This window comes from Buteo buteo, chromosome 17 (assembly GCF_964188355.1).
Source record: "Buteo buteo chromosome 17, bButBut1.hap1.1, whole genome shotgun sequence".
Lineage (NCBI taxonomy): Eukaryota > Metazoa > Chordata > Aves > Accipitriformes > Accipitridae > Buteo > Buteo buteo.
In genome coordinates this window covers 9,919,018-9,927,015 of record NC_134187.1, presented here as the reverse complement: position 1 = coordinate 9,927,015, position 7,998 = coordinate 9,919,018, and positions in this window count along the sequence as shown.

Sequence of the window (7,998 nt, the reverse complement as noted above, 5' to 3'; positions counted from 1 at the left end):
CTTTGGAATTAAAGACACGTCCACCTCCAAACCTTGCATCCACGAGTTGCTGATGGCACTGAGGATGTTTCAGTGTGAACTGCAAGGCTCACATCTTTCTTTCCCTGACATGAAGCAGAGATTTTGCCAGGGACTGTCTTGTGCTATGCACTTCAGTTGGACACTGGAGCAAAATACGTAAGTTAGCTCCCATCTCCTTGGTTCACTGCCAAAGTGTTGCATCTCTTTAACTGGCAGGACCAGAGGCAATGGGCACAACTGGAACACAGGTGGTTCCCTCTGAGCATCAGTAAAGACTTTGTTATTGGGGGAGTGGCACAGGTTGCCCAGGGAGGTTGTGAAGTCTCCCTCCTTGGAAGACCATTTGGACACGGTGCTGGGCAGCTGGCTCTCGGTGGCCCTGCTTGAACAGGGGGTTGGACAAGACGACGTCCACAGGACCCTTCCAATCTCAACCATTCTGTGATTCTGATTCTGTGAAAGTATTTAACAAACAGGGGCATGGGCCGACAGACACTCAATGTGCCTTGTGGCAGCCACATCAGCGGCTTAAACAGAGGGTAGAATATGGAGAAATCCCCCATGGCTTTCTACCAGACACTTCTAGGGCAGTATCTGAAAGGACATGAAAAAGACATAAACAACTTTGAAAACAAGGAATTGAAGCAATTACAGCCCTCTGAAAAAGGTTCCCAAACTCTGGTGTGCATATTGCAGTTCTACAGACACTCCTAGAAAGATGTGCATGTATGCATGAATGGTCTTTTTTGTGTGCTTTTTCCCAGAGGGCACTATCTCCAAAAAACTATGCTTCACAACCTGGTATTAGAAAACAAGTCCAGAGATAAGATTAATTGGACATAGGCTGATTGTCTTGCTGAGAGTCTCCTTGCTTTCTTACAGTGCATCTTTGGTTGGAGAAACACAGAGCAGTAAATGTAATTTAAAAGGCATCCGTAACATTTCTGACATCCTCAGCATCATAGCACATGCCATTCTTGTCCTCCAGAATATGTGGGAAAAGTGTGGTCATCTCACACAGTGCAAAAGGACAGCTGCTGGTTAATGGTTCTGCTAATCACAAGTGCATTCTAATAACAAACAAATTCTACTACTTCTTATTTTAAGCCAAGTTTATGTGTTTATTTTAAGAACAAAGGCCCAATTGCATAAAGTATCAGTGTTGCTCTAGCCAAAAAAATTGTAGACATCCCACCCCTCCCTTCTCCAAAAGAAAAAAGAAGCCTTATGTGGTTGACTGCAAGAGCAACATTCTTAGATTAATCTCAAAAAGGCATCTAATAAGTAAGAGGAATGCATTACGTCAAAACAAAAGATCACATTTATTGGCTTATCTTTTCCCAAAAACAGTTTCTACATGTGTTGAAGATAAACAACAGCAGCAAAGCAGGGAGTCTATGACCACAAAATGTCATCTAGGGCAGTTTTCTGTGACTTCCAATGTGAGTGGGAAACATGAACTTCCTCCATTTACGTTGCACTAAATAGTTTGGGGAGCTCAAGAAGTGCTGAAGCCAGATTTAATACACATTTGTGTTGCACGGTTGATCATGAGCTCCACTGAAAGATTTTCTTGTGGCTGGAGCATTCATAACTAAGGTTTTCTTTGAGGAATGTCTGCCATTAAATAGGTGTGAACTCACAGCCTTTCACTTTTTTGGGGTGCTTACAGGGTTTAGGTCTTACCATGAAATTGAGTAGTTCAGGGTGGAAGGTACTTCTGGAGATCATCTGATCCAACACCCTACACAAAGTAGGGCTAACTGTGAAGTTATATTGAACTTTGAAGTCAGATGAAGCTGCTTGGGACTGTGCCCATCTGAGTTCTGAACATCTCCAAAGAAGGAGATTCCACAGCCTCTCTGGGATCTGTGCTGGTGTTTGATCACTCACAGGGTGACTTTTTTCTTTCTTTTTTTCCCCTTCATATCTATTTTATCTATTGTTTTTTGTCTTTTCACTCTGAGAAGAGCTTGACTCTGTCTTCTCTATAACCATGCAATAGGTCATGGAGGACAGCAGTAATGTCGCCCCTTAGCCTTTTCCTCTTAAGACTCAACAAACCCATCTATCTCCCTCTTGTTTGCATGCTGTGTGCTCCAGCCCCCTGACTAGGTTGCTGGCCACTGCTGAGCTCACTCTGGTACGTCCATGGCTCTCTTTCACTGGGGGTGCCCAAATCAGACACAGTAATCCAGATGTGGTCTCACAAATGCCAAATGGAGGAGAAGGATGTCTTCTCTGACCTGCTAGTTACAACTGCCCAGGATGCAGTTAGCCTTCTTGGCCAAAACACCATGCTGCTGACTCCTGTTCAACTTCTTGTCCACAAGGAGGACACAGATAGGTAGGTATAACACGTAAATGTATATATTATACATTGCAGATTACATATTATATGCCTATCTTAAACTTTATAATCCCCAACAGAAAAAAGTGTGCTTAAAAAAGTTCTCTTGCAACCTTACCCACAACGGAACAAATGGACTATCTGCTAACTACATTATGGTGGATATCAGTAATCACTATGGGAGTACTCAACGTCAGAAACAGAGACTGGCTGCACACCAGCCAGAGACGGGGTGAAGAAGCAGCTGAGCTTAGCATCAGACTTTCCAATATGTGCTGACTTCCCGGTATCAATCTTTGCAGGCTATGCTTTTCTACTTTAAACACTTTTTTGTTGCAATTATTTGTTTTTTTAATGGAAAAAAAAAGTAATGTAATTTTATTAAATAAATCATCTTCCCCCTATAATATCGACTAGTTTGCATGCCTTGCTAAACATTAAACCAGATGAAATGGGGCTTGGTTACATACAGTTAAGTGGCATGCTTTTTGTGAACGGCAAATGAGATAACTATTTGTTATTTTTAAACAAATGTTCACCCGTAAAAAGAAACATCTCTATTAGACAGAAAAGTGACTTCACAAAGGTGCATTATGTGCCAGCCAAAAAATGAAACGGGTGGCAGATTATTTCCAAAGTTAAAAGTTTATGGCGAAACCACGATATAAATTAACTGCTAGCAGCCGTTGAGTCCATTCCTCGGATCATTTATCTGTATGAGTGTTATATGTTTGATGCCCGGTATGTATGATGGTTTTGGGGTGGACTAGAGTGTTTCTGAGTGATTTAGCACATGAAATCAACTCCAAGTTTCTAAAACAATAAACATGATGATGGGAGAGAGAAGTCAATACATGTATCTTGATTTCTTGTTACCATTACAGTGTGTCTATCTACTTCATGGTCTTAAGCACCATTAGAGGTATTAGATTATCTCCAGGACATGAATTAGTTTTATTCTGACAAATCCATTGAAAAGTAGAGAAGTATAATTCCCATTCTACTGCTGGGAAACTAATATATGAGAAAATGAGGTGACCAAATCATGCAGTGGATACAAAACTGGCCTAGGAACTGAATCCCAACCCAGAATGTGAGCTATTAAGACTAGATCCTGTCTCTGTAATGGACAATATGTTGTAAGGGGGGTACAGACGTGGGGTACATATTAGGAAGATTCATAAACAGCAGAAAGATAGTGACATTCAGTGGAAACCCTAAGAGGGAAGATATAGAAGTCCAGATGACACACACATATACATGGCCACAAAGAAGTCACCAGGTCATTACCGGGCTAGCAAAATATCAACAAATTTCTTTAAAACAAAAGTGTGTTTCTAAAAGGACCAGAGAACTTCAGATCAAATCTTTTGGAGGAGGAACTGGCCAATGTTGAATAAGATCAACCGTATCACTTCAACAAAATTGTACATCAAATTCATCAGCGCATTTCAGCTAAAAGGAGAACAAAATTAAGTGAAACTGCCTCACTGCAACATTTAAAAAATATAACTTTCTGATTTTGTGTTTAAACAAAAATGGAAACATTAGATGATGGACTTGGTAGAACACCATTGGTGAAGCTGCTGAATTAATGGGACCTGAGTGGGAAGAGTTACATCAGCTAACTGCTGACAGGCATGTTGGGAAGACTTGGCTGGCTCGATGTGTTGAAATGAAGGGGATGACCTAAGGATTAAGGATTAGCTTTAGGCTTTTAACTTGACAGTAATGTACATTGTACGTGTGCGTGTGTTTGCATGGATGTGTGCACATATAGACAGATGTGTCTGAGAGAGAGACGAGGTGGGGTTTGTGCTGCTGTAATGCATTTGACTTCATAGCTTTGTGTATATGGGCTATGTGTGAGGGATGTGTGTTCCTTCAAATTTGGCTGGTTCTCTGTTCTGCAACTTTGAAATTACATGCTTTTGCATAATCTTCTGTATTGTTTGTAAGGAGTTGTAAGCCAGTCATTACCATAGAGAAAAACAAAGGCTTATTAAAGAAACAAATATAATAACAACCGAGAAAGAACATTATGGAGAGACAAACAGCCTGCTAACAATGTGAAATGTCTGTCTGAAGTGTCACACGACACAAAGGTAGCAGGTGTTTGTGAGATTTTTTTTTATTAATGTCTCTTTGAGAACATTCAAAGGTAGTAATCTTGAAATAAATTAAATTAACACCTATGCTGAACTTCAGAGACAGTGAAACCACCTCTCCACTCTTCTCCTATTTTTTGCAGCATAATGTGATGCAGATTCAGTGGGAGTGTGGAGTGTGATGGAGTGAGGATGTACCTGGGAAATGGGTATTGCTGGCTAAATGCAGAATCTTGATTCGATTGCCTTAGCACAGGGGTCCAATAGCATCTTGTTACTGGCTTTGGAACTTAACTGCCTCTCAGGCTAGCCACTGATTTAAAACTTAAGAATATTAAAGGCTTTAGAAGGAAAAGAAACAAATGGCATTTCAGAGTCACTGGTGGGTGCCGTGTGGGCATGTTTAAGAGACTGGTGACAAAACAGTATATTAGTAGATGGAGTGATATCTGGGGGTTCCAGCAACAAAACCTTCCATACATGAAACCTACCAATAGAGCTATAATTACCAGTGCTTTCAGAGCAGTGGTAGAGTTGAATACAAGGGCATCCATAAAACACTTTCTACAGAAAACAGTTTTGAATAAAAACACTATCAAGCTTTTTAGAAATAAAGTCCTGTAATCATAGTAAATACCAGAAAATCTGCTACTGCAAAATAATGAGTAGGTGTATGTTCACTTTTCCCTCTACTTGGCAACAATATCAGAATACATCTTAAATGTGGCAGAGGTAGTGCTAGCAAGGGAAGTGTGTGAGGAAACAAAAGTATGTTATGGAGGCTAGCTATTTGCTTTCCATCTTTAGCCAGAGCTGTACACAAACCAGAGCAGAATATTACCTCTGTAAGAATAACCAGGTTGCCCAGAAACCCAGGAGTCCCCAGCCTCTTTTAGTATAACTTCCATATAGTAATTATAGAAGTGGCAGGCAGCACTCAAAGAGTTGCAGGTCTGTTTCTTCTCCCCATGCATGTCCTTGATTAAGAACATCTTTACTCACCCCAGTGGCTTCCTCTAAGTATCTAACCATGCCATTTGTAGGGTAGACATAGTGAGCATTTTCATTCTGTATGCTCTCTCTGCTATCCCTTTGGTTCACTCCTTGCTTCAGACTAAGTCTCAGGTCCCCCAGACATCTATACTGCATATGGCTTTTGGCTCCCTCTTTAAGGAAACTTGGACACTGAATAGACACTTGTTCCAAGTCCTGTTTCCTACAGGCTATATAACGTTTGAGCTAGTTCATATCACTTGTTCAGAAACCAGAACTTGCTCCTTGAGTCCCACAGGCAGTATAGATTTATCCATAAATTCAAGATTGTTTCTAGCATGTCCTCTTGAAATCTTTTGCTGGGAAATTGAAATGAGGTTATAACTTGTGGTGGGTCTCTGCTTACAGCAAACACCTGGCAAATTCTTCACAACAGAAGCATGGTGTAAGCATCTTGCATGACCTTTGTTACTTCCATAAGTTGGTGGTGGTGCTGCTGCTCAGTGTGCTTGATCCCCTCACTCATCTGATGCCCAGACTAGCAGATGACCTTTCTCCAGCCATTCTGAGAAGAACTAATGTTGCTGCTTATTCTCCTAACAGCTACCAAAACCCCACACTTTTGCAGTCAGTTCCTGCATGCTGGTAAAGCGTTTGTGGGGCAGAGGGGTTCTTCTGTCTAATTTGACATGACTAACACAGAAGAGGAAAGATGCAGAACTGGCTGAGAAGATTTCAATTGCTGGAATGCTTCAGGGGAATTTAGGATGCTTGCAAAGTGAGTATGGACCAGATAAAGAGTACAAGATATGGTTGTGGGGAATGATAGCATTAGCCATGAAGAATTTGTCCTACGTTGTCACCTATACTACCCACTTAATTTTACAAACCTACACTCATGTAGGTACATACCCAGTATAATAGGACTGACTGGCTGGTTGTGAGCACAATTACATATCCAAATGCATGGCAAGCTAACAGACAAAAATACTTTAAGGACAGTAAAGGCAAGGGCAGGCCTTGGCCCATCCCCACTGCAGAGGCATTCTCATCAGTAAGAGAAACTGTGAGATGTTGCTGCTTGTGCAAGAGTAGGTGAAAGAAAAGGTTTCCAACACTGTAAGTTAAAGCAGGTCTGAAATCTCGTGGACTCACAAATTCTGGTGGGCTTGGAACGCAGAAATATTAAAGAGAAATTAAGGAAGACTTCTGCAGAAGATGGTCCAGGTTGATACAAGTGAGCGTCACAGGCATTGAGGGTCAAAGGAAACGATGTATTATATCAAAGAATAGTACCAGATAGCTGGCAGGTAATACCCTGGGAACCATCCAGTTTGCTAGGGGGTTTGTGTGTTTTATATATATGGTTAAGGATGAAGCTATTTCCTGGAGAGAAGACAGCTGGAATAGAAACATTGTGGAAGAGCTGGTGTAATATCTTATTGTCAAACTAAAGACAGAAGCTCAAGCCCCCTAGCAAACTTGCCCTGACACCTACTTCCCCTTAGTTTGGCCATGACTGGTTATCAGGTTGCTTGAACTGGAGATAAAAGATGGATGGACATGATCTAGTTTGCCTTGATGATCTAGTTTGCCTTGACCACACTATTTCGATTTCCCACTGTTGAAATGTGCCTTCATCATACCAGTTCAATACTTCAATTCAAAACTTCTGGCAGTCCTCTAACTGGACTGTTGAATGGTGGATATAAAGGTTTTATTAGAAATACACTGGTATGTACATGCGTGGTGTTTGATGCTGCCAGAACAGTAGTAGGCTAGTGACAGAAATTATTCAGATTGGTGGTTCCCTCTGAGTTTGGTATTGGGGCCTATGCCTCATGGTTGCAATCAGAACGATAATGTATTTACATGCAGGGATACCATAAAACTTCTCCATCTTTGTGTAGTGATATATTAGAATGATGATGAAGCCAATTTTTCATAAACCATTTACCAAAGGGTAAATATGGTAACCTAAAGCCATATTGGTTTAGTCACAGAAAATCACAGAGTAACTCAGGTTGGAAAGGACCTTGGGAGGGCTCTAGTGCAACCTCTGGCTCAAAGCAGGGACCACCTTCAATTCCAACTGGGTTGCTCAAGACTTTGCCCAGTCAGGTCTCACATGCTTTTGTTCTACAAGGTCCCAGTTTCCCTTAATGCTTTCGACGGGTAACGAAATGAGGGAAAGGGTGATGAGAGGTATATGGATATTTCCGTGTTTAAGGCATGGGACCGGAACCCAGGATTCTTGGCCCTGGCAGACTTTCTCTGTGATACTAGGTAAAACTGGGTAAAAAAATACAAAGAGGCTCTGGTTAGTGTTGCACAGGCAACCTTCAGTCTGGCCTGTCTTGAATTTGTTAGTGATTAATTTTCCTGTCTGCATGGTTTTTCAAAGATATTTTTGTGTAGATTTTAATAGATAATAATATAGCCTTTGTCCTACAGGATCCCAAAGTGCTTCTCAAGTTATACACCTAACTGGCCAAAGCCTACTCCTGCTGAGGCCAACAGACATTT